Source organism: Pholcus phalangioides, unplaced genomic scaffold (genome assembly GCF_987345545.1).
Source record: "Pholcus phalangioides strain wild (caught in Gottingen) unplaced genomic scaffold, Ppha-v1.0 ptg000019l_1, whole genome shotgun sequence".
Classification (NCBI taxonomy): domain Eukaryota; kingdom Metazoa; phylum Arthropoda; class Arachnida; order Araneae; family Pholcidae; genus Pholcus; species Pholcus phalangioides.
Window position 1 is genome coordinate 8124844 of NW_028301612.1, and position 27937 is coordinate 8152780.

At 35.3% G+C, this 27937-nt stretch overlaps 1 protein-coding gene and 1 non-coding gene across 2 annotated transcripts in view; one reads left to right on the forward strand and one right to left on the reverse strand.

Moving 5' to 3' along the window:
• LOC149071184 (chondroitin sulfate proteoglycan 4-like) overlaps positions 1-27937 on the reverse strand; it is a 176240-nt gene that overhangs the window by 43709 nt on the left and 104594 nt on the right. The window lies entirely within an intron of this gene.
• On the forward strand, positions 10109-10189 carry TRNAL-UAG (transfer RNA leucine (anticodon UAG)). Its single transcript has one exon. It is a non-coding gene; the product is annotated as a tRNA-Leu (tRNA).

Below are 27937 nucleotides of genomic sequence, written 5' to 3' on the forward strand. Positions count from 1 at the left end.
GTCCGGATTTCAGGCAGCTCAGTATTATCAACATTTCGGTACTGTCGGGATTTTTTGACATGATGATTTCGATATTGTTGGGATTTAGGTCTATCGGAATTTATATACTCTGAAATTTCTTTGGGAGAGATCTTTTGTAAAATTTGTTCGATATTTTATGTGATAGTGTTGTGGTCAAATTTGATAAAAGATTTTTGGATATTATGCTGTGTCATGATCCGGAGAGTAGTATATTTTTCTTTTTGAGATCATACCTCGGAATAATATTCAGAAAAAAAAGTATTTCCTTGTTACATTCGCTGAGAAGAAAATCAAAAATCATCAAATCAACTTTGATAGAAGACGAAGTAAAGCACAAAATTTTAATAAAAGCTTTATAAAAGATCTTTGTGAAAGAACTTTACTATGTAATATAGACCTAAACGATTTACTGCCGGTTAACCCCAAGGGATGAGTTGAAGAAGGACTTGATAGCCTTAAACGCAACATATTTGCAAGGCCCACAGAAGAACCTAAAATAACTGTCGTTATGAAAGTCAAAATCACGAAAAAACAAAATCCTGACAGCACAAATCTCGACAGCATTGAAATTCCTACGATCCATGAGTCAGGTAGGGAAAAAAAACCCAAATCCTGTCAATATCGAAATCCCGACAACCCAAAATCCTGACAAGCCATCAGGCATATTTAGAAAGAAATACGCGCTACAGTTCATTTTTAGAGATGCTGACAATCATATTTGCATTTCATATTTAAGTCATTTGCTATTTTCAAATCGGAGACCGGCTCGCATTTGAAAAATCGTGACAGCCAAAATTCCGATAGACCAAAAATCCAACAATATCGAAGTCTCTCCGCATAGAGCAGGTAGAACTTCAACATAATACAGTGATACCCCGACTAACGAACGCCTTGGATTTACGAATTTTTTGGCTAACGAATACGGATTTAAAATCTCGCAAAAACACGTTTATTAACGTCTCGCTAACGAACATTTTTTTTTTCAGGAATGGATGCACGCGCTATCAGAAAACAGCCAAATCGTGAGCGAAATTTCAGCGTCAATCTAGCGTCATCATAATTACTGCCACTCTAGCCGGATCAACTCATGTTAACCTCGGTATCTTTTTTAAAGATGTACCTACACTTCTCTTTCTGAAATTCTTTGAAGCTTTTCATGTAAAATGGAGGATTCAGCCAATAGAAAATGCACTGAAAAAAAAAGGAGCCTATGTTCTCTGTGTACGCATTCATTCAATGCAAGATACTCAGTATCAAACTGGACAGTATCGGCACATTCTAGGAGCTTATCTTTCCTTTCTGCATGTATCAGACACAGAGATGAGCTGACCAAATTAGAAATGGATGGGGACACTCTACGAACTCGACTGGCAAGGGAAGGGTCTCAAGGTGACGTCTTCAGAAAGTTTTGAAAAATCTACCACGAATTCTACTCATTTAAATATGCACAAAAATGAGAAAAATCTGGTCAAATCATTACGGTTCAATTAAAAAAAAGTGTAAATACCAATAGTTTTTGAACGCTAATAAGGAATTTAAAATTCCGCAACCCTAGAGCGTTAGAGTGACATCATTCAAACAACACATGATAAAGTACAGCGCTGAGAAGGAAAAAAATACAGTATAATTAATTTTCATATAGAGAAGAGCGAAAAGTAGGAAGAGAAAGTGAAAAGAAAGGGAAAAACACGTCTTTTATATAGATATCGCCAAGATGCGCGAGAGGTGGTAAATCGCCGACTGATGTTATTTTTAATACAGTCGAATCCCGTTCTAACTAACTCCAAGAGACTGTAGAAATCACTTCGTTATAACGAAGTTTCGTTATAAAGGAATTTCAGGTTTTTTGCATGGTTCCTATGTAAACTTATTTGGGGGATTATAAGAGTGTTCGTTAAAACGAGATTTTCGCTATAATGGTATTCGTTAAAGCGTGATTTGACTTCGATATTTTTTGTGGCTTTAATAATTGCATTCCGCCGCTATTTTTTTGTTTTTATGTGTTTCTGGATGAGATTAATGCACTTGATTTTTTTCAAATTGTTTGAGGATAACACTTTGGAACACTTTTCTTTATGGGTTGTATCAACACCAACCTTTAGTAGACTGAAGCTGGTGTAGGTTGTGTACATTGGTGTAAAGGTGATAAGATCATTAGTATCTCTCATATTCTTGTAGATTCTCATTTCTTGTATTTGGAAACTATTCATTTTAGCCTATGATCTTTTTTTTCGTCTTTCTGTAGCGCTCCTTGTTATTCAAAAGCCACAACAACTTTTCTTTAAATTTTGGGCAGTACCTGGAACGAATCAAACGATTTTCCATTCTAACTAACGTGATTCCAGTACTTATATAACAAAAATCCAACCATCTTTACCATCTTTACTTCAAAATATGAAAGGCAGACGGCAGTACCAGCAAGAAGACGAAACAAGCACAACTTTTACAACATAAATACACGTTAGGTCCATGCATATGATAGGATGAGTTGCATGTACAATTAAGTAGTAGAAAGTAGTACTAGTAGTAGTAGCCATTTGCTGTGTTTCTTAGATTTTGTGAATTTTATAAACATGAAACATTTTCATGAAAACGTATGAGTAGGCATTTTCTTTTGTCCAAATTGCCTAAGGCAAGACTGAAACGCACATGAAACACGTGAACGTTCTTCTGAGAAATTTCGAACGAAATGTTTCGTGGGGAACAACGTCGTATTATGTTTTCGTATCTGTACCCCTAAGCCAGTGCTTTCTTATATTTTTGATATCGCGGTCTCGCAATATCGTTAGAAGATCGATTTCAACAGGCTTCCCTCGTATAAACTACGTAATGCTTTCCTCTAGGACTACAAAAGCAACGGATATTTCGATCTTTCCTTGCAGCTCGTGTGCACATGGACGGTCGGACCTAATTCCACCCAAAGCTCACAATTGCTGACACTGCCATCAGATGGCGACTTATCCGAGGATGAAAATAATGATCAGATATTCGCCGCCTTTGTAGTCTAGTGGCTTAGGGCGCTCACCCGGAAAGTGAGGGGACTAGGGTTCGATTTCCCCGCTAAGGCAGATTAATGTTCTCTCTTTCCTAAGTATATCTTCGCATCAGCCAACTGTTAAAAACCTTCGTATGGATATCGGAGGATGCAATCATCCTCGGATACGTAATTCCTTCTTTTCTTTTTTTATAACATATATTTTTCTATCACAAAAAATTGAATTGCCATTTCACTGCATTACATGTTCATTTATACAATTTTAATAAATGAAAATGATCTCGTGGACCCCCCCCCCCTCGCATCCACAAATTGTTCATGGTCCCCCAGGTGCTGCTTGGACCACAGGCTGGAAAAACACTGATTGCCCTAAGGTATAAACGACCTCTGAGGTGTACTTGTTTACTTGTTACGTGTTCAAAGTGCTACCATCACAATGTTCACACAACTGCACAATCGTCTGGTGACTCTCATTGGTCAATCAACGAAAGTTTCTCCAGGCATTTAAAACCTAAAAAATGGTACCAATACTTATAATTACTACGAAGAGGAGAACTGTAATTGCACAAAATTTTTTTAAATTTCTAACAATGATATAAATATCCTTTAAATCTCCCTACACATAGCTTTCCTTCCCGAAATGAATCATTTCACAATGATTTTTTTTTTTCAATTATTAAACATGGAACACACACACGATATAATTAAAGGAACTTTCAATATAATCTCCCCGAGTAATTTCCTAAAAATCGATCAGTCAAATAATAAGCAATAACAGCATTTAATTATTGTATTTCTTAATCAGTTTGATTCCGAAAAATTCCCCTCAATGTTGCCCCGGGGAGAAGAAAAATCCCGTTAATCATAATTAATTATCGTAATTTTTTCCCTCTTTTTAAAGATTGTTTTCCCCGCTATAATAACTGAAGTTATTTTTAATCCAACGGTGAATTGAATGAATAATGGGCTCACTAAATAAATTTGCAGTAAAAAAAGTTGTAATTTTAAACTCCATTTGTTTCTAAAAATGTTTTAATTAATTTTTTTTTAATAGAGGAGGAGGAAGAAAAGAAATTCGATTTTGATGAATACTATGAAAATTAATTTTTTGTGTTATTGTAATTAGAAAAATAATACACGTAAGCTCTGTTATAACGCCGTAGAAAATTATACATAATGTTTTCGTTATAACCGAGGTTAACGGTAACAAGACCTTCTTGTGACGGAAAATTCAACAATATACAATCAAATAATGCAATATTTTATTATGAGATTAGGGGTGACCATATCTGTGTGATTACGGGAAATCGATATCATAAATACGAGTGTTCGCCAATTATCATCAGAAATGCTGCTGATTATCGGAGAAAATGATCAAATTATGGTTTATAACCCTTGGCAAGAATTACAGTGCTGCATCAAGTCAGCAGCGATTCAAAATGCATTTCACGGAATAAAAATTAGAATATTTGAGATGAATATTAGTGCATTTATCTATATTCGTAGTAATTATTACCATAATAGAGTATAATTTATAAAGATAATTCGAATTACGTTCATCCCCGATTTTAGTAAAGATTATGATTTAAAGCTTGGTTTAAGGGATGGTAAATATATAAATTTTTATTTACATTAAAATCGGGAGTGTTAAAATATGGGAAATTACAATATTGTCCCGTATACGGGTCGTATCAATAAGAATATCCGAGCGTCTGAACATGTATAATGAATAATATTTTTTTTCAATATTAGACATGAAAAGACAAACATTGTTTCAATGTGAAGAGCTCTCTTTCTAAGAATTTCTTGGGAAAAAGCTATGAAAATGGGAGCAAAAGGTAATGAAGAATGTGTCGTTATAACTAAGGACATTGCGTTTCCATCGACGTTATAACCGAGATCCTTGCATCTTCATTGACGTTATAAGCAAGGTTCATTCCCGTATTCTGTTTGTGAATCCCAGACCTCTAAAATTATCGCAGAAAACCAAATACTATACAATAAAACACTTTTGCAGACACCACCAGGATAAAAAAATTCTTTCACAAAGGGGGTGACCGTTAATAAGGGGTTTGAAATGCATACATTTCCTGCCATACTTTTATTATGCAAGGAAAATTATTGTTTGGTCGTAAAAGAGAGATGACCGTCAATAGGGTTTTTTATTGTATTTTCCCAAATTTAAAAACCCATGGGAGAAGTTTTCTAGATTCGTTTGTTTTTCCGAAACCGGATTTCGCAAAAATTTCTTTCTAACATCGGCTAACTTATATCTCTCGTTTGACAACATTGATAACATTAAATGGGAATATACTATAAACAAGGAATATATCAAATACTGTTTTCTGAGCTTTTCCGACACATCTCATATCCCTGAAAATAAAACGCTGGTAAATAGAACTATGGCAATAGGCCAGTAAACGCTGTAATCAAGTGATAGCGATAGGAACCGAGAGACACCCAAACTGTCACACTCAGTAATATAAGCCCATTGTATCAAGGAACTCGGGTGCCTCCGGGGGAACCTAACCATTTATTAAGCTCGAACAAGATATATATACATGGGCAGGTGCCTTTATGCACATTGCCAGTAAACAAGTATACAAATTTATGATAAAAAAATGGTGATTGAGGTAAATAAATCACAATTATAAATCACATAATCGGGAGAATACTTCTTGATAGAATTTGATCTCTGCTCTTCTTCAGGGATTTTTATGCACACTTTCCGTCGATTAAGAATAACTGATTCAAGCTGCAGCTAGGTTGATTCAATCGCTGCACCACCTAGTTTGATTCAGTTTAAAAGACATTCGCTACTCAACAATTGCTACCTGCAATTGTTGAATAGCTGATCTACTATAATTATTTTTGAACAACAATTCGCTTTACCTTTGAACACAGTTCCCGTTTCTCAAATGGATTGAATAATATATACTCTCTACCACTTATCCACAAAACTCTTCTGAAGAAGCATTTTACTTACATTATCCCGAAATTTTGCAACTCTTTACCACCTGATATCCATAATATTACTAACTTATTACCTTTCTAAAGACACATGAAGCAACATCTTTTTTCAATCAGTGACATCGAGAGTTTCTTTTGATTTGCCTTATGCTCCTCAATCAGTTAAATTATGAATCTATTTGATCTTGCGCATTGCAATATTACATTGATTTTTATTTGCATATACTTTATCTGAAAATCATGCACAATGTGTATTTTATATAATTGCATTCCTTGCGGTTGCCAAAAATACTGCAAATTATGTGAAAGTTTTGTTTTGACATTTGATTTTTTTTTTGAAACCCCCTCCCCATTTTCGTAAAACTGTGTGTGTGTGTTTTTTTTTCTTCTAATACTTAGTTTTTCCGTTTTAGTTTGTTGATGTTGTTTGTTTACTAATAAGTAACTGTGTTCCTTATTATTCATTATAAATCTGCAATGTATCATTCAGTAATGGGTCTCTAGACCCCCTTGGCTGCTTTTTTGTTTCATCTTGTATTTATAAAAAAAATAAAAACAAAAAAACAATAAAAATCATCTGGGTATAAATCCACGTGGGCTAGATCATATCTCTCCTCAACCTGGCTCCTCCTCTCTAAACAGATGTATGGGTTCGCTGTATGGCTATACTTGACGTCTTATTCCAGTAGATCTTCTAACAAGCACGTCTGGTTCTGGTTCAAGGGCTGTAGCTCTGGTATCCTCTCGGGTGCTGCTCCAGAAAGCGGACCAGTCCACGTATTTGCCCTTTTGAATCCTTCCGCTTCAGGATGCACTCAACCCAAGGTGCTCGCTGATGTTCAGCTGGCTCTCTGAAGTGGAAGGCGGCTGTTGTCTTGGGGCATAGAGTTATTGTGGCGGAAACTGCAATCAAGTGACAAATCATAAAGGGAAAAAGAATATTTGAATAATTAAATGTGCATTTCGATTACCCTTGTGATTTCCAAACTTCGAGGAATAAATACCCGTTGGACAGATTCTGGTTTCAAAAAAGTCTATATTAAAAGCTTTTGTAATTTTGCATTTTTTCTAACTGCTAATTTGAATAATTTCCTCGAAAGGATATCTTTTTAAATTATGTCTAATTTCCATGAGTCTAATACTTCTTGAATCCGAGATAAATACTCACGGAATAGTAGAATCGAATTCAAAACTGACGTTAATTACAGTCGATAATCATTATTATGCACCGTCTTCCAAATTGGCCACCCGAAATTTACATATTTAATGAAGATTGTATCTCACAGATTAAAGCACCGTCTACTTCATCATAATAACTCCAGCTAGCTAAGGCGTAAATTTTCATTTTATTGCGGATTTTTCTTTCGATTTAGAATTAGAGAATTCGTTATATCTGTATTATTTGAAGAATCAAAATTCAGCGTTTTCAATTCGTTTTAACTCGTGTATTTACATCCATGGTACTTTCTTCGGAATTACCCCGCGGTATTATTCTGGGCATGGAATATTTTTCCTCTCGTGGCGGTCATAATAGGTATTACCCGGAGGAATTTCCATCATCGATGGGAAACAACGCAGAAGCAGCTGCAAGAGTAACAACGCTATACGAAAGAGCAGGAGAAAATGCGATTTCTCAGCGGAGTAATTAGCAAACTGTTATAAGAGGCTATTACCGACGTCATGGAATGAAAGGAAATAATTAATAATTAGTTATTTTGCGAAGCGCTCACAGAGTGTGAGAGAGAGAGAGTTTGCGTTTAACTCTTTTCAAAATTTTAGGAAAAGGAACGGATTTTCTCCTCTCTCCCTTCAGATCTCGAGGAGAACTTGAAAATTTGCTAGATTTTGAAATTTTGGTTTATGACATTGTAACATGTGAGAGGGAGAGAACTCGTCTTTTACTAAAATTTCAAAGAGCTTCCTGATGGAAAAAGCTTTTCAGAAGAGTTGAAATTTTACTCCGATGACGTATGTGTCGGGAAAATGTCATCGAATTGTATGAAACTGAACGAACTGCGAAAATCGTTTGATATATTAACGCAAAATTTGTCACAAATAATTATCTATCCACGTAAATGCGAATAAAAATATAAAGTATGTGTGGAATTTAAAACTACGAACACATTACAAAAATATAATTTCGTACATTTTTAACTCAAGGGAATTCCGATGATCTGAACTACAATCACCACTCGGTTTTACAATCCTTCAATTTACAAACCAAAACCAAATTTTTATGAACTATCTGAAATGAATGAAAGAACGCCATTCATTTTAATGAAATACCGTAAGATGTCAATTTCGCTACTTTGAAAGAAAATACAGTAAAACCTCTCTTTTGCGGACACTGGCGGGAAGGAAAGCATCGTCCGTAAAAGGGGGGGGGGTGACCGTTAATCAGGGGTTTAAAGTGCATATTTTTATTATACCAGGACAAAATATTATTTGACCCTAAAAGAGGGGTGATCACATCTGATAGGTGTCCGTTAAGTGGGGTTACACTGGATAATCGCAGCGTGGGAATGAATGGAAAGGATGTTTTCTGCGGTATTGTTGCCTATTTATCCAATCACATTTACACGCCATCTACAGTACGGGGGTATAAAGTGACCTGTTCTTCCAAACCAAAGGATGGGGGAAGGGGGTGTTATCAGAGCTAAGTGGGTCATAGAATACCCCTACCAACCCTTCCTATATCGAACCCTTTTCGAGTTATGGTGTATAATGGATTATGGAAGGAAAATGCGTCTGAAAAAGCCCAATTTGTGAAGTTTCTGAAACACATACACACAAACTAAGTAAATATTTACAAAGACCTGGAAACCCCCCCCCCCCAAAGTGTCAATATTTCATCGAAATACAGTATATGGATATAATGGCGAGCTATAAGCGTTGAAAGATTGGCGAAGTTCAAAATCGAATTGTCGCCAAAATGTTTAATCGCCAATTCTTCAAACACCCTTCTTATAGCTACAATCGGTCAAATTCTCCAATAACTTGTCCATTGCACCAGCTTTAGAAAAAGCCTACAATAAACCAGTGTTTCCGAACCGCTAGGCTGTGAGTGATTCATCATTTCATATACAGTATCCCCATTCGTTTCCCATTGGCCGTTTTCATGACATGGCCTTCCACTCAAAAAGAGAATCCTACCGGGTCGCGGTCTTCTAAAGCTTGAAAACCACTGCAATAAACCATATCTGCTTTCTGGTTCGGGAAAAATTTAGCCTTATGCTTGCAACATATCACTGAAATCAATATTTGCCGAAGGAGACATTTCAGTATATTTTGATGACAATACCGATTTTCTACTTCGCTAATCTCTCAGCAATTGTAGCTCGCCATTAGATCCGGATATCCTGATACATGTGATGTCACTTGATGGGATTTTTTCTGCAAAACCAAATTGTCACTGAAATCTGTAATCTTTCATCGAATATCAACTTCGACAAACGCTGATTTCAGTGATGTGTTGCAATCATAAGGCTAAATTTCTCTTGAACTGGATCACTGATACGGTTTATCGTAGGCTCTTTCGAATCCTGGTGCAATGGAAATGATTTAGGTAAATTTAATCGATTCTAGCTAGAAGCATTTTTGCGAAATTGGCCATCAAAAAATGTTGGCGATACTCCAAGTTTGAACTTCATCAATCTTTCAGTGCTGATAGTTCGCCATTAAGTCCATATATTTCACCTCTTATAAGACTTTCACTGTTCTTTCCATATATATGCGGTTTTTGTGTATGTCTTTTTTATTATTATTTTATTATTACTATTATTTTTTGCATAATCGATTATCCACCATACCACGAAAATGGTTCCAGATAGGACAACGTTGGTAGGGTGTTTTATGCACCCTTGAGCCCGTCTATCGCCCCCTTTCGTTTGGCAGAACACAGGTAATGTTCTCCCTGTATACCTTTGCAAAAAAAATTTTTTCAGAAATTAAATTTTAAAATAACTATTCGTATTCAAACCTCTCACAAAAAGCAGAATATATGAGACGCAGTATCATAAAAATTGCACCACACTAAAAATTGCAGCGTTTTTAACGTATAAACAGTAAAATAGGATACATTTGCTTTCGATCCCGAACAATATTGCGTTTCTTTGAAAACGTGGTAGCGTGGCCGAGTGGTCTAAGGCGCTGGTTTTAGGCACCAGTCTCTCTGAGGCGTGGGTTCGATTCCCACCGCTGCCAAGTGCGACATTTTGGTTTACCACCTGCAATATCCCAATAATCATAATGTCGGTTAGAAATGATGATTACAATGAGAATATGGTTTTACATCACCCCAGTTTCGAGATTAACATTTTTTGTGTAAAAAATAGTTCTCGGGGTGTCGCTAGAAAGTACGTCAACAGTGAATACAACTTTCGTAAGGCGGACTTCTTCTTATTATATAATCTTCTGGATCAAACAGACTGGTCTTGCCTTCGAGCTCACTATAAAGTAGACGATGCTCTTACTTGCTTCTATAGTTTAATCTTCGCTGCATTTGACTCTGCTGTCCTTCGAAAAAGTGATTCCAAAAAATCTTTTCCTCATTGGTTCGACACTAATATAATCAAGGCAATACGCAAGAAAAATTCAATTAGAAATAAACTTCTATCTAGTAATGGTCAATTGCATCTTAACAATTTTCGTGACCAACGTAGACTCGTTAAATCCCTGATCCGAAGTGCACGGGACGCGTATCATCGCCACATTGAAGATGATATTCATACGGACCCTTCTACATTTTGGAACTTTATGAAATCTCAACGACGAAAACTTACCCCGAGAAACTTCAATTATGAAGGAATGAGTTTTTCGGAGGATGAGGAAATTGCAAACAAATTCGCCGAGTACTTCCAGTCTGTATTCTCTTCTCAGGTTCAAAGTACATCTTGGGAAGACTACAGTAGTGAACATCAGATAGCTAATAGACTTGATATTTTTGACATTGGTGAAATAACTGAAAGTGATGTTATCGGCGCTATACGGCATATGAAATCTGTCAAATCCATAGGCCCAGATGGTATTCCAGCCTTCATAATCAAAGCATGTGGAAATATTTTTTCAGAACCTCTCGTAATTCTCTTTAATCTCTCCTTGCGTAAAAATATTTTCCCCTCTTCTTGGAAGCTCGCAAATGTCATTCCGATTTTAAAAAGCGGTCTAGTATCTGAAGTCACCAACTATAGACCCATTTCTATTTTATCCACCGTCTCTAAACTCTTCGAGCACATCGTATATTGCAAATTGTACAACCATATCCGTCTTGAATTATCTCCATTTCAACATGGGTTTTTGCCGAATCACTCTACTGAAACAAATCTTGTTCATCTCACTCACGATCTTGCCAAGTCAATCGACGCCAGCAAGCAAACAGATGTCATTTACACGGATTTCACTAAGGCTTTCGACAAAATAAATCACCAGACACTACTTTACAAACTCCGTTCTTTCAATGTGTCCGAGAACTCTATCAATTGGTTCACCAGCTACTTAAATTTGAGAACATCCCAAGTTGTATTTCATAACGGAATTTCAACAAAGTATGTTAGTGGATCAGGTGTTCCCCAGGGTTCGAATCTTGGATCATTGCTGTTCTTAATATTCGTGAATGACCTTCCTCGATGCTTCAGTGCATCAAAGTGTCTGATGTATGCTGACGACGTGCAAATTTATCGCGAAGTTGGGAGTCTGGAAGATTGCATGGCTCTACAAAGAGACCTACAGTCTCTCCATGATTGGTGTGGGGCTAATTTCTTCCAGCTTAATGTTCGAAAATGCCACGTCATCAGCTATACAAGAAAATTGTCATCGACCGAATTCGACTACACCATTGATGCTGTTTCGATCAGCCGTGTTTCCGTAATCAAAGACCTTGGTGTTTTCTTTGACTCCAAGCTTGTATTTACCGATCACATATATGATCTCACCAATAAATGCTTAAAACTGCTAGGATTTGTGGTGAGAAGCAGCAATAATTTCAAATCAATCACAACAATCGCGGCACTTTTCAGGACTTACGTGCTCACGAAACTAGAGTACTGCACTATTACATGGAGTCCTCACAACAATCTAGACTCACTGATTCTAGAAAGAGTTCAGAACAGATTTCTACGTTACATGTTTTACAGGCAATTTCACGTCTACATCAATGACGTAAGTACAACTGAACTGCGACGTTTTTTCCATTTCCAATCATTGGAATGCCGAAGAAGAAGTTACCTTCGCTTTTTGTATAAAATTGTCAATAATATAATTGATGACTGCCACCTTCTTCAACTTGTTGATTTTTCTGTGCCAATTGGAAATAGGCCTGTTCGGCGAACTTTTCGCCTCCCTAAACCCCGAACAAATATTTTACGACGGTCCCCTATTTTTGAGATGTGAAATATATATAATCAGTGCGATGTGAAACCCGATATGTTCAATTCAACTATAAGGGAATTTCTTAAAAGTATGTGTGAGTATTGAATATTCATGTTAATATGCTTTTTCCGTATGTATTTCCATTGGTTTTTTTTTTGTAGTTTGTTGTATTTGTGTTTTTGTATTTTTCTTCTCTTGTCCATCTCTGTAATTGGGTAATCCTTGCCTGTTGAGACGTAAATAAATAAATAAATAAATAAATAAATAAACGCATTTCCTATTCAAGAACTTAGATTTTACGAATTAATTCTCCAAGAGTCCGTTCGAGTTCGGTAAAATGAGCATGAGACTAGGACCTGTCAACACTAAAGCATTTATAAAAGAAAGCGTCCATCTTTGAGCAAATAACAAAATTATAGCTTTGCCTCTCTCAGTGATGTCTCAGAAACAGTTAAAAACAAGCAGGATAGGGTATAGGATTGAAGAGGGTGATCACGCCACATTTTTTCTCAAAGATGACAGATTAGTCAGCCTAGTATTTAAAGAAGCCCTAGTCAACAACAGCTATAGTAAGTGAGCTCTACTAAAGCTGATGTTGGACCTGCTCGGGTAAATAGATGTAGTTTAAGCACTTTTTTTGTTTTCCACCATTCAATGACTGTGTGTATCCCAACGTATTTGATGAGAAATACAGACCTAATAATTCTTGAGTTTGAAGCTCAACGACATGATCCGCATCAGAGAATGCTGGAATGAGACTAATTATAGAAGTGAACCTGTGGGACCAGTGGCCACAAAAGTTTTTCGGGCACAAGAAGTCGGAGATATGTATAGTTACCAATTACCAACCTTCAAAAAAACATTTGAAACTACAGAAATTCATTGAAATAGCATAAAATATATGACAATATGCTAAAAATAAATAAATAAATAAATAAATAAATAAATAAATAAATAAATATATATATATATATATATATATATATACACTTTATACATTTATTTATTTAAATTTTTGATCAACTTGGAGGGTAGGACCCTTCCTTCCCTGTCTCTCAGAAGCTGATACAGGATTCCCTAACGAAGGCGGGTTAGAATGGCCATGCCCACCTATACCATTAATGAGATTTGTACTGAACAGGGAGTGGGTCGATAGCACCCATTGGCCCCCCTCCCTTCTCTCCCACGTACGCCTCTGTTTCAAACTTTATAAGAGTGCGATCATGTTCTCAAGTCAGCTGGAGAACTATCCTTAATTTTTGTACATGAGTGATTATTGAAGATAACCAATTCATAATTTTTTATCATAAAACAAGGAACAAGGAGCTACTCAACCTGGAAAAGCACTTCCATCGAGAGGCGTCGGACTTTCATAGCATAGAGGCGTTAATTCCTAAAACTACTCTGTAATATTTAATTTATTTTCATAAGTGATTTTCTGATAGAAATATCCAGGGTGGAAGAATATTTTTTAGGAAGCTCTAGAAAAAACATGAGCAGATTTTGAGAGATAAACCGGAGCAATGACAGGAAAAAAGATTGCAAATCCCTGCTTTAAGCATTTAAGTTCAAATTATGCCGAAGTTTGTCGTTCTAGCGACCGAACAGCAAAACCCCATAAAAGAAAAACCTCGAAATTGATTTCCTCAATCGCAAATATATAACATACAAGCATGAACGCTACTTTAACATCCATATCGTTGTTGTTGTTGCAGACTTCAATTGGACTGGAAATTCCAGAAGAAAAATATTCCCGAGAACAACATCGTCAGCTGTTCTCTTTCTTTCTATTTAGGACACAAAATCAAATATTTCATGAAAAGAAAGGGAACAATAAAATACATAGGCCTATTTCTAATATTTCTTCCTTCCATATCCATTGATTCTACATTCCATTCAACCGCAAAAAAAAATGGCAAATCGTCTGCAACATATTTTATTCTCTTCTCCTCAAATGCTCAAATACACGGAAATAAAAATGCTGACCGGAAAAAAAAAAAATCTCAGGAATATTTTAGAGAAGCGAAAGCTAAGAAAGACAAAGAGAAATCTATAATTAAATCATGGATACAAAAATCATCATCTATAAAGATTGAGGAACCCTGAGGTAGAGAGAGAGCATTGAAGAATCATTACCAGTGACCCAACATCCATCATTGGACATGATCGTTTTAACGATTCCTGAGTTCTCATCTGTAGTCACGTAATGCTGTTTTCATGGCCAATTCTCACTGAAAATGCTGCAAGTTTTTGTTGAAATTGCCAATTGTTTTGCTTTTTGACGAGAAATGCGGTACTACAGTAAGTCTGCAGTGATTTGAAATGTACTTTGAAGAAAAAAATTGGGCACAAAGAAATATGTGAGATATTCATATTTATTGTCATATTGATTGTAAAATAATTCATAAAATTATCTCCACCCTCGATTTTAATAAGAGATATGAATTATAGTAAGCTTCGTTGAAAAGACAGGACATTCAAAAAACACAGGAAGGGCTAAATTATGAAATGTTACGTACACGTGTCATAAAATATGACCCTAATTATAATAAATAATATGGAATAACTACAAAAATGCGTCGTTATGTTTTCAGTGGCTTATGAGCAATGCTACAGTAATCAGTAAGAGCCACCAATTATCGACGTTAGTTATAACGGAGGTGTCTTTACACTAGAGGTCTCTACAACGGGTTTCAACTGTAGTCTGTATAGATGAGATTCCATAGTTAGGAACCTCGGAAAAAAGATGCGCAAATTTTGGAGAACTTTGTATATCTCTGCTTTACGTATTTACGTCCCAATTATAGTAAAGGTTATCCTTGCGGTGACAAAACGGAGCAACAAAATCCCATGAAATTGATTTCCGTCCATCGCAAATATATAACATAAAAGGATTGAATGATTCTTCAACCTCCATCCCTTCTTGTTGTTTTCGCCTTCAATCTTATAGGGAATTCCGGAATAAAAATATTTCCGGGAAAACAACATCGTCAGCTGTTCTCTCTCTCTCTCTCTCTTCCTTTCTTTGAAATACAAGATCAAATATTTCATGAAAAAGGAAAACAATACAATACATATTTCTGTTATTTTTCTTCCATATCCATTGATTCCACATTACATTCCACCGTAGAAAAGGGAATAGCTATCATCTCTCTCTCTCTCTCTCTCTGCAACATATTTTATTCTCTTCTCCTCAAATGCTCAAAAACACGGAATGAAAAATGCAGACAGAAAAAAAGAAAAATCTCAGGAATATATTTATAGAAGCAAAAACCAAAGAAGACAAAGAGAAATCGATAATTAAATTATCGATATAATTTTTTTTTGTAGAACAGTGGGAGAAAAAATTATTAATAATACCGGTCATTAACAGTGTTGAAAGGAATCCAGAACAGAATCGATCTGAAGTGGCTGCCGAGTTACACTGCGAATCATTTTCAGCTTTACTGGGATTTTTCTCGATAAAGTGATTTTCATAGGGATTCTCGATTATTATATTGTTAATTTTTTTTTTATATTATTTACCTCATGCTCTTTTTCCGGAAAATTTCGCTCCTGAAATGATAGTCATTACAGCCGGCTTTAATAGATAGCACAAATATAGCTGCTGGTTCATTAACATTGGTTTGCGTGTCTTATGATCTCATATACGTACATTTTTTAAATGTGTATTTTTACCTTTGCTTTGCTCGATTCGTGTTTGTCTTAATGGTATTCATTTATTTTTCTTCTTATTTACTATGAATATATGTATTTTTGTTTGTTATTATTCCTCTAATGAAGTAATTTGTGATATTGAACGATTTTTTTTTTTGCCGAAAAAGAAATGAGAATACGTGCAATTACTGGATTTATTTCGATTTGGCATTTGTGATGACTTAATTTGTTTAATTAATTCAGATATTGAGCTTGTGATAGTTGAATACGTGCATGCAAATATCTTTTTTGTTTCCTTTTCGGAAAATATTCGAGATTTTCTTCTCATTTAATATTTTGGATAGAGTAGGAGGTGAAAATTTATATAAAACCAAACACAGTAGTGGAATTCCCTCTCATGTCAGTGATTTCCGACCTGTAGTACGCGTATATACGACGATAGTTGATGGGACATTCGGGGTACGCGAAAAATTTAGCAGCGATGCCAATTAAGGCGAGCAAAGCATCAGTTATGGAAAATTACAAGATGAATACGCAAGTTTCAAACTCATTTCTCATGAATCAACAGATGGAGCTTTACGAGCGTTTCGAACACAGAAGATATGGAAGAAAGATTCAGGTCCACTCACTCCGGCCAGAATGGCATGAAGTGCCCTCTACCAACAATAAATAGAACTAATTTTATTTCCCTTTTTGCACACAAAAAATCCCCCTTCCGTTCGTGAGAATAACTTCTCGCTAAACGCATTCAAATATGCGAATTTTATTCGATTGTTTTATGGATTTTCAAACTATTTACGAATTTATAGGACACCATGTACTTGAATGCTTTAAACTAAAAACATATTTTTTTTGAATTTAGAGAAATTTAAATTCAAATATTTCGTTTCATTTTAATTAAAAACAGATCGAAAATAATTCAAACACACACCAGCTCTCATTTATTCTCTCTCCAAAAAATAAAAACGAGTCAGTTATTGAAGAAAATTTCTCTCCCGAAGGAAAAAGAGGAAACTCTGTATCCTAAAAATAAAGATTATGAGAAGAGTAAAATTTGATCTCTTTTCCAGAGGATTAACCGCGGAACTAGGTATATTAATTAAAATAAACCTCTATATTTAACACAAGAAGCGAGAATCAAAGCTCGAGACTTTTAACGGAAGTTTCCATAAGTTTTAAATTTCAAATTAACATGTGAAAAAGAAAATTGCAAGAGATGCAGTTCTTCTACTCGAACGATTTAGTTCAGGTTCTACAATTTCTCTGAAGAAGCAACAGCATCACATCCACAAGTGACTCATCTCTTCGAAAAACACCAAGGAGTTATTTATATGTTTTTATGGTAGGGAAAAATAAGGGAGCCTTTTTTTTTTGGCTTTTTCCTCTCTCTTGAAAGTAAAAGATGAGGATGCCATTGGGCCGCATTTTTTCTTTTTTTTCGTATATAACGTAAAACGGTAGCTGAAATGGGACTCGAGTAGGTAACAAAAAATAAAGTAAAGAAGGGAAAAGAAATATATATATTTTCCAATTTTTACTTAACTGGTTGACAAAGTTGCAGTAGATTGTCAACAGTTGCAAAACATTCCTCTAGACACACAAAAAAATTATTGGTCTATTTTTTTTTTCATTTTCATGATGTAATACGAGCAGCTGTGGACGTTATAAGAGATTACTGTTTTCTTGCGTGGAAACTGGGTTCGAATATCAGTTAGAACGTAAGTGTAGTAATGTGGTTGATTTCTGTGGAAAATAGCAGCAGTGAATACGGTTATAAAATCTTGAGAAAGTTGTTTTTCAGACGAATGAAAATAAATGAATTAATGTGTAAAAACTATTGTATTAAAGACCAGATGCGATTGACAACTCATTTCAAAGAAAAAAAATAATTTTATGCCAAAAAAATTTTTCAAATACAAGTAATGGCTGTTCCATAAGTTTATAGAACATTGGAATGCATTATAATTTCTGACAAACACTTGTTAATTAATAACTGATAATTTTTCAAATATTCTGAACGATATAAAACAAGCGTTCTTCCATTGAAAGAACTAAACTTTATAGGCGTTGTGGGTCTAAATTATACCAATCACAGTTTCTATGGCGTTTTCAAGGCGTTGACTTGTCGCCTGTTGGAGTAGAGTTTTGTAAGTCAGTATTCTTCACACACTTTCTATCAGGCTGAAATCAGGACTCATCAGTGGCCGGTCCAGCCCGTTTGAAATAGGTTTTTCGCAACGATGAACATATGCATGGAAGCGCTATCATGTTGGAAAACACCAGTTCTTCATCCTCACTAAAATTTAACAAAAATAATGAAATGCTTTTATAGTGTATCTTTGCATTTTTGTACGGCCTGTCTCTCATCTAGGATTACCAAAGATGCGTGTCCATTGAATGTGGAAGCCGCCCCCAACATCACAGAACCTGCACCCTGATGTCTGCTGAAGCAGCAGCGTAGTCATTTCCCCAAATGGTAACAATACCTTTTAGGTGAATCGAGACCATCTAAGCTAAATTTCTCTTCTTCACTAAAAATAACATTGATCCAATTGTCTCCATAAGCGACGTGGTTTTTGAGGCCACTCTAACCGTCTACAAATGTGATGTGTTATATGTTTGAATATCCTATTTTGAGAAGGCTAGCTGACGGACAGTTTTCATATGAGAATCATAAAACCAGCTTTCTTTATTCTTCTTAAAGCACTATCTGGCGATATATTCAAACTAGAGGCCCGAACAATTCCACAAACGAACATCACTTGAGTAGACACTATTCTTTTATCAATCTACCATCGTGTGAAGTCGTGGAGGTTTCTCAAGGTCGGATAATAAGGCGTCTTATTGGCTAAAACGTGACAAATTATGTTTTTCAACGCTTTAAAGGCTTTGAAAAATATTCAATAGGCTTACTTTGCAACTTCAATCTCAAAATTTTGTTAATCTCGTCTACGTCGCTTTCACTTTCTTGCAATCGAAAGATACTCTCGCATGTTTTTCCGGTTTACAGAATTTATAGGTTTCAAGGCTTGCGTCATGATTACGCATTTCAAATTTGCATATATCCAATATTTTCCATAAACTTTTGGAACACATAATTTTGAAGGTTAACCACATCATAATTTATTTTTATCTTCTTATAATTGCCCTTTTTTCCCTTTTCCAGACGACACCCACATAATAATAATCATGATGAAGTCTTTTTTTCATTAACCTTACAGTGACTGCCGATTAACCCCACTGTTGCCGATCGGCAACATCCACTTCAAACATGTTTCTTTTCCCGTTGCCAGTTCGCAACTTCATGTTTGAAACATTCAATATTCTCATTTTTAATTTTCTTTCAAAACCCATTCAAAATGTTTCACACAAAAAACAAGTCTATAACTTTTTGGGACATAGTCTAAGTGTCATTTCACACTTTTGCTCTCTCTCGCGGTTTGTTCTTCTCCGCATGTGGTTGATATCTTGTTTGTATTTCGGGAAGAGTCTAAAATTCTAGCTTTTGTCTGGCGGGTTAATTATCACCTCAATATATCGCCCGTTTGAACATCGCCATCACCAGTTATATTTTTTACGGGCATTGTATTATACTTTATTATGTATATATACAGGGTGTTGCGTTCAGGTGGCGACAGACTCAGAGGGGTGATATCAGACATCTAGAGGAACAAAAATTTCCATAGAATATGGTATCGCAAATCAAATTTAGTCGGCGAAAATCACAAAAACACTTATGAAGGATGTGACGTCGAGTAGGACAAAAAAGCCAATAATAAGTGGGGATGGAACGAATAGTGATTTGGCCGAATAACGAATATTCGCCTTATGTTTTGGCCCGGCGGCAGAATATCAATTTTCTTAAAATTCATCCAATTAAAAATAAAATTGTAATTTTTCATTGAAAATAAAATTGTAATTTTTCATTGAAAATAAAATTGTAATTTTTCATTGAAAATAAAATTATTTTTCATTGAAAATAAAATTGTAATTTTTCATTGAAAATAAAATTGTAATTTTTCATTGAAAATAAAATTGTAATTTTTCATTGAAAATAAAATTGTAATTTTTCATTGAAAATAAAATTGTTAGTGATTTCAAATGATTGATATTGAATTTTAATTATGTAATTTATGATTTAAATAAATTTTAAAAAACTGACAACTGAAAGATTTTTATTGCACTGATACTGAGAGAGACAGAGAGAGAGAGAATCAAATATAGCGATGATGTATTGCTTTTCAATGTTACAATGATACGTCGGCTAACGAAGGTGATTTATTCTGGAATCACGTTCGTAAGCCGAAACATGATTTCCCATAGGTGTCTATGAAAATCGTTCGATTCGTTTCAGCTTCTGCCCAAAATTTAAAGATGATTTTTTTAAAACACCAAGGAATGCTATAAAAAAAGGCGAAAACTGATTGGAGTCTAAAATGAAGCTTTAAAGTTCTATAAATAAGAACCTACAGGAAGATGAGAGTCGCTGAAGATCTTTTTGTTTTAAGGTATGCACACACAACTACACAACACCAGCTTTATTTAGTCTACTATAAAGCTCGTGTTGACGCAACCCAATCGAGTTCATAGGTGTCCCCATTCATTTGCAGTTTGGTCAGCTCATTTCTGTGTCTGATGCATGTAGATGGAGAAGATAATCTCCCAGACTGTTCAGCTTGATGCTAAGAACTGAAAGAACGCATGCTCTGAAAACATATAGGCTACCTTTTTTCCCAATACTTTTCTACTTTGGCTGAATCTGATCTATACAGGCTGAATTATATAATCATGCTTTCAAGTAAATGTTTTTTCTACTTTTTATAGGCCTTTTTGTTCCCCTCGACGTCACACCCTTCATAAGTATTTTTGTCATTTTCCCCGACTAAACGTGGATTGCGATACCATGGTGTACCACTAGGTGGCAATTCTTGTTCCTCTTGGTGCTTAATATCACCAATCTGAGTATGTCGCCCCTTCAAGGCAACACACTGTATAATTTTTAGTTTTTATAATTGCATTTTTGATTGCTTTTAATTGCATTTCAGTTGCTGCACTTCAGAAATATACGACATCCATATGTGTTATGGGCAGCAGCAGTAGTAGTGAAATGTTCGTTTCTGGGCCGTAGAAGCTCCTATAGGAGACCACATTTCACTGCTACTGGCAGCTTTTTCGTCAGCCACCTCGTTGTGCATTTTGCCTGTTGTGGCCTTGTATTTGTATATTTCCATTTGCATATAAATAAAAAGTATTATAAGTATTATAGACTGGTTATATAACTGGTAGGGTAATATGACCCTTACTATACAAAATAATTGTATAGTTTGAATAACTATCATTTTCTCCCATATTTTTCCGTAATTTTTGCCGTCTCGACATCTCTATAGAGAAATATCCGTTTTATCCCATATCTTAAACATCTTAATTGAAGCTCACTTGAATTTGTAATCTTGACCAAAATCACGAATATATAAATGAAATTTCCAATTCTTAGAAACTACAAGGTATTCATGGATATATAAATATTCGTCCCAGTTATTTTTGATGTTCAACGTCTTTTCCGTGAATTACACGATCACTCACTGCGATTTTTCGAAGACCTTTATTTTCCACTAACACAATGACAATTTTTTTAGCAAATCCAGCTTTAATTGACATTTCTCAGCTAATTTTGTCTTAACTGGATATTCTCCCGCTGTTGCAGCAATAATTAGCAAGTTTCGGAAACTGTAGCCGAAATTTGAGAATTTTTTCCATGTTCGGAAACTTTTTTTGGTGTGAATTGACACCGGAACTCTTATATCTTATTGACTTATATCTCTAAGAGATATTGTCAGATAAGTTAGAAATATTAACTTATATCTCTTCGAGATGGGAAGCGGGGTGTGTCCGGTCTTCAAAGGTGTGAATTGACAATATGTCGTATTTTTAGGATTCCAATGTTTTGTCATCCATTTTAATAATTGTAATCTATTTTATTATTCAGTGGCCAGTCTGGTAGAGTGGAATTTTTTTCATTTTGAAATATGTTTTCTCAATGATGTACATTTTCACAGGAGCATTTTATCATGCTGAGAAAACTTTTAATTCTGTTATAAGTTGTAACAGCAACTCTCAATTAAGAAGCTTTTAAAATTTGCCGTTCCAAGTGTGTTTATTCTTTTGATAAATTTGACCCCGATTTAACGAATAAAATTTCCGATTTCTTCTGATCGTTAAATAAAAGTTCGACTGTATTTATAACAATATTTGGCAATTTCGCCGACACTTGACAACATTTGAGGGTAGGTAGAATCCATGATATCCCGTATTCATGATGACGATTTCCGTACTGTTCTTGATCAAATATGGTCACTCTGGTCATATAATGAAATAACTTCTCATGCGATAATTGCATCTGATGATATTTTTCGTCAGAAACTTAACTTCGTTTGTAACGAAAAAATTACGTGAAATCGTCAATGCTGTTATAACTGTATATTGTTACTTGATAGTTAGTAGTTGCAATTCAGGTTTATAGTAATATATTTTCATTTCTCAGCAATAACAGTTTCAAGAAACGCTAAAAAAACAATAATAATCAGAATTTAATAAGTGTAGTTGCAGAAAATGTACTCCTAGAATATGCAGTTCCATGAAACTATGTATAAATAGACCGACTTATAAATCGAGGTAGTCAAAACTCAGCAGTAATAATATGCGAAACACATGATATGTGATTTACATCTCTCCAGAAAGTATATTTCCCGTACCATTTCAGAAAACGCCATATCATCGCTAAGTAGAAGCAGTTACTTCCAAGAAAATGGCACATCCCATGGTAGTTTAAAATTTTTTTTCTCCGTTGTCGAGAGTTTCTAGGAAAACATCATTTGAATTAATTTTGTTTCTCGTTATTCAAAAGAAAAAAGTCAAAAAATGTATTAAAAAGAATAGGAAAAAAATGCATCTTTTCTTTTCTAACTGGAAACAGATGTTGTTCCCTTTTATTCTTGAGACAGTAAGGGGGGGGGGCGACAACATCACCCTTATTTTCTAGCATTATTTTTGTAACGGCACCCCGTGCTCTTTATTTTAGGTAAGACGGGAGGAGGAATATTAGTAAAAAAAATGAAAGTTTTAGCTCCTGTTAAAAGTACGTGCGACACGCGCTGTATGTGTGTCTGTATGAGAGGCATGCCTTAGGGAGCTTGGAGCAAATTATTTCTAAAAATGTTTCAAATTTGAACTCGAGAAAAAGAATTCTTTTTGGAAATCCATTGTCTCCGGATATTTTTCTTTCGAATCAGCTGTGACAATAATGGGTTATTTCAAAGGAATTTCGTGTATAAACGATATTTTTGTTTCCTCATTATCATAGTAAATGGATTTTTCAATTGGTATTCTTCTTAATAATAGAAATTTTAGTATTTTTTTCTTGTTGCCACTTATTTTCATATATTAGTAAAAAAATTTGAGAATTTGAATGAATTAAACATCTAATAGCTATAATACACGTCGCTCTGCCCGGGCTTTCTCCATATACTGGGAGCATTGAAAAAGTGACAACCATTGTAAAAACTTAGACGTGTCTGAAACGCATGGTTCTGGAACCACGGTAACCGAAAACCAAAATAAGCATTCCAAAAATGTTTGTTTGGGCCCCAAGAACCGTTATTACACAATATTATTTTTTTCGTTTCGGGATTTGCTCAGCTCTGACGAACGTGTAATGTAGCCTATCATTCAAATCACGTCTTGTTTGGGATAAATGCCAAGATCACATCGGTCTAAAATTGTAGATTCGCATAGAAACATACACGTATAGGCAGACGCCATTCATTTTTATACTTTAATTTTGAGTATGAAAACATACTTATTTTTCAATGTACAGGGTGATTATAATTTAAGTTCCCGTACTCTGAGTAGTTTTTCTCAAAAACTGCTTGTCCGCCCAGTCACCCAATATTCAACCAGAAATTTTTTTAGGATATCTTAATGAGACCACGGGAGACAGATTTCTGAAATAAATTTAAAAAAAAAAGTTAAATTTTCGACCACCAGGTGAAAATGGGGCGATCTTCATTTATTGAATTTTCCTTTTTTCCCCGTGCACCATATAGAGTATATACGAAGTTTGAATGGAGAGAGAGAGAGATAATACGTCCTCCAAAATGCTATATAGGTCGGAGTATTGTCAATATGCTCACAGTTGTAACATTGGTGTCAGTACATTGAAACTATTCAGACCTATATAGCGCCCGTTCTGGTTGATTGAACTATTATTTATATTTATTTATTTCGCAAATTTCTCTCTGGTCTCATCAAGATATCTTAATATTTAGCTGTAATCAGTTTTTGAGGAAAATTACTCATATTACGGGAACTTTAATTATAATCACCTTGTAGATTGCCACGCTTTCATGTCATTCTCAATAAATACGCAAACCCACTCAAATAGCTGCTTGGTTGAACACATGTTTCGTTACAAACGAAGTGTCCTTAAAACTGAGATTGAAAATTCTTATGCTACTACTTCACCGCACACCACCACCGGTCATATATCGCTTTACGGTAATTTTCAACCAGTAGAGTTGGAGGGAAATGAAGGCGCCATCTATCTGCTTTCATGGAGGAAGACGAGCATCTTACCACTGCCCCACTTTGGTGCTGGTCTTTGAAACTGGTATTGAATGAATATAATCAGATGCTTAATGAAATAGTTTAATTTCGCCCTTTTATAATTAATGCAACAATATAAAAATTTTGTGTCTGCCCTTGATGAGGTATTTGTTTGTTGATTAAAATGACGTTTCTCTTTCATATGCATTTATTTATTCGGATCAAGAAGTTTCCTAATAGCTTTCAGTATATTCCAGAAGTCTGTCTTCCAACAGAAACTCAAAGAGATGATGACTGCACAAATTGAACAGAATCGCAATCCTTGGAGAGGAATGACATGTTTTTCGGGGATACTAAAAGTGGAACAAAGGATCACGTCAGTTAAAAAAAAATGAGATATACGACAATTGGGACCTCGATCAAAGTTCCATGGTCGACAATCACGTCACAAATCATGAGTTTTATAGTCATAATTACAGGCGTGCACAGGGTTCCCAAAGCAATGAAAAATCAAGTGTTTTCAAATACTCTTGTAAAAAAATTAAAATATCGAGAAAAAACCGTTTACATGCTATTTGTTGATTTTAACGTTTTTTTTGAGGGTTTGGCAAACAAAAATTTTCTCTGGGAAGTGCCCCTTCCAAAAGCTAATCCTACGTACATGAGTATGAATAGAACAGGCAGATAGAAAAACTCATCAATAGAACTATCGCAAATTCTAAAACAAACTCTTGAGAAAACATCGCAATAGCGAAAGTACAAATCTAAAAAAAAAAATTTTGCAATATCCGAGACTATATCATTTTGTTGACGTTATAACCGAGTTACATTAACATTTAATAATGACGAGATCGTTTCGTGGGTTAAATGATATAACTAAGCACGAAAGTTTTTGATTTTCGGTAAATAAACATTGAAGTGAATTCAACACGGTTGAATTAATCCGTTAACATAAATAGAGTAAATTTTGTTGTCTGAATGGTAGATAATGTGGAAAAACCTCGTTTAGTGTTCAAACGCTAAGACTGAATGTTACCTAGTTGTGCATATTGATTAACACAGCGATGTATAAAATTCAGCTAACACCTCTTCAAAAACGTCTACATTCACTTGATGGTGTTGTCTGTCCTCTACGGTTGTGGAGACAACTTTTCTTCTAGTGATCATCCGGTTGTTAACCTTTTTTGTAGCTTCTTCGTGGATAAACCGAACAATAAAGAAATGGTTCCTTATTTTCGAAAAATAAACTTCGAACTTTTGAGGGAAAAATTAGGATTAGTTTTCAAAGACCGGTTGGTATGAGAGGACGTGCTAAGTCAGTCGAAAGAATTCAGAACAAAACTCTCCTCTGTTTTGCATGATGTCCTTTTTTCGTAAACAGCGGATTTGATCATTGCACCCCCCCCCCCACTAGTCCACGGATAGCGTACTTAATCTTTCTCTTGAAAAGAAAAAAAGAAAAGAGCATTCAGAGAATATAAAAGTGGACGAGTTAACCTGTCATTGTTTACTGATAAAAGAAGGGTGTTCAAGAAATCGATAAGGGATAGTAAAAAATATATTGAATAAATCTTGCAGATATCGCTAATAGTGGATGTGAAGATTTACTCTCCTATCAAGAGGGGGACAGCTTCCCCCCCCCCCCGTCGATTGAAGGGTTTAGGATAGAGAGAAATGTAACCATTTATAGTGCTTTCAATAATTTTTTCACGGCAATCTTCAATTGTGAAGATAATATTCAAAGTATCAGTCTGTCATGGGGTGACAAAATCCTCAACGAAATTCAAGAGGAATATGTGGAAATCCTAAAACTCCTAAAAAATGTATGTGCACTCAAAGCACAAGGGCAAGGTGCAACTTTTCTTAGGGACCTTATATAATGTGCTAATGAACTATTGGATCCAGTTGCACAGATTTATATAAGTAGTGTTTCTGAGGCTATCCACCGAGAAAATTGGAAGCGTGCTAATGTTGTTTTGATATTTAAAAAAAGTGGTACAGAAGTTGTGTCCAATTATCGTCCCGTGAATTTGACGAGCTCTGTCTCGAAAATTTTGGAAATAATTATCAAAAGGAAATTAGTGAAGCGGATAGACGATAGTAATGTATTGTTGGAAAACCGGAAAATCTTCATTAAGGGAAAGTTATGCATAACCAACCTCCTTGGCTTCTATGATCAAGTGGCTAAGAATTTGGGAAAAGTCAAAAACGTCGATTTGCTTTATCTTGATTTCCAGAAAGCATTCTACCGGGTTCAACATGGTAAACTCTTAATACGTTTACATGAGATTAGGATTAGGGGTAATTTTTTGAATTGGATAGAATAATAGTCACAACGGTTTATGATGAACGAGAAATTTTGTGATTGGTGTCACAAATGGAGTCCCACGAGGAAGTGTTCTTTGTCCCATTCTTTTTTTTACTTTTTATCGATAAGTTCGATATGGGTAGCGATGGGATTGTGAGCAAATTCACAGATCACGCGAAGCTTACTGGGCTAGTCGAAAATCAAAGCGAGAGTGAGAGGCTCCAAATGAAGTTGAATATTGTTGCAGCATGGATTAACAATTGGAGCATGACCTTTGGCGTGACTATGCACTTGTCAACAATTATTCGAACAATCCACGTTTCACTTACGAGTTAAATGGTCTGTCCTTCCGTATCCAACTCGGATCACCGATTTGGGAATCCTCAACGCGCACTAGACGAACGTCAAACCGAGGAGGATCCTCGGACGGTCAGTACATCAAAGATACTTGTGTCACACCTCTTGGATTTCTTATAGAAAAGGATGCGGCGCTGCGATCGCAACAGGGTTGTACGTAAATGAAAAAGAATAAGAGAAGGAAAAGAATAAATGAATAGTTCGACCAATTTATATATCCCTACAGCCACAGCGAATTAGCAAATGTAGATGAAGTTTAAGGCTTTTTTGCAAGTTTTTTTGCACATTTTCTGTTGTCTGTACTTCGAGCAACATTCGATTCAGCAAGAATCATAACCTCTGCGGGCATATCCTTGGACCGATACTTTCTGTCGTTATATTCGAGGCGTTGTAACAGCCGAAGTCTTTATATCCGAGTTTCACACAATGCAGTTTATTAAATATTTATTCCACAATATCCAATTGTACTACTTTTGAATAAATTTTTTTTTTTATCTTCACCACTGAAAAGAATAGTTTCGAAATGAAATGAATGAAGTAATTCTGAAACTAGAATTTCTCATTCTTTTTCCATAGAGTAAAATAAGAAATTTGATACATTTCATACGGCATCATTACATTCAGCGAGTATCTAACTTGATCAGCAAAAGGCGTAGAAAACT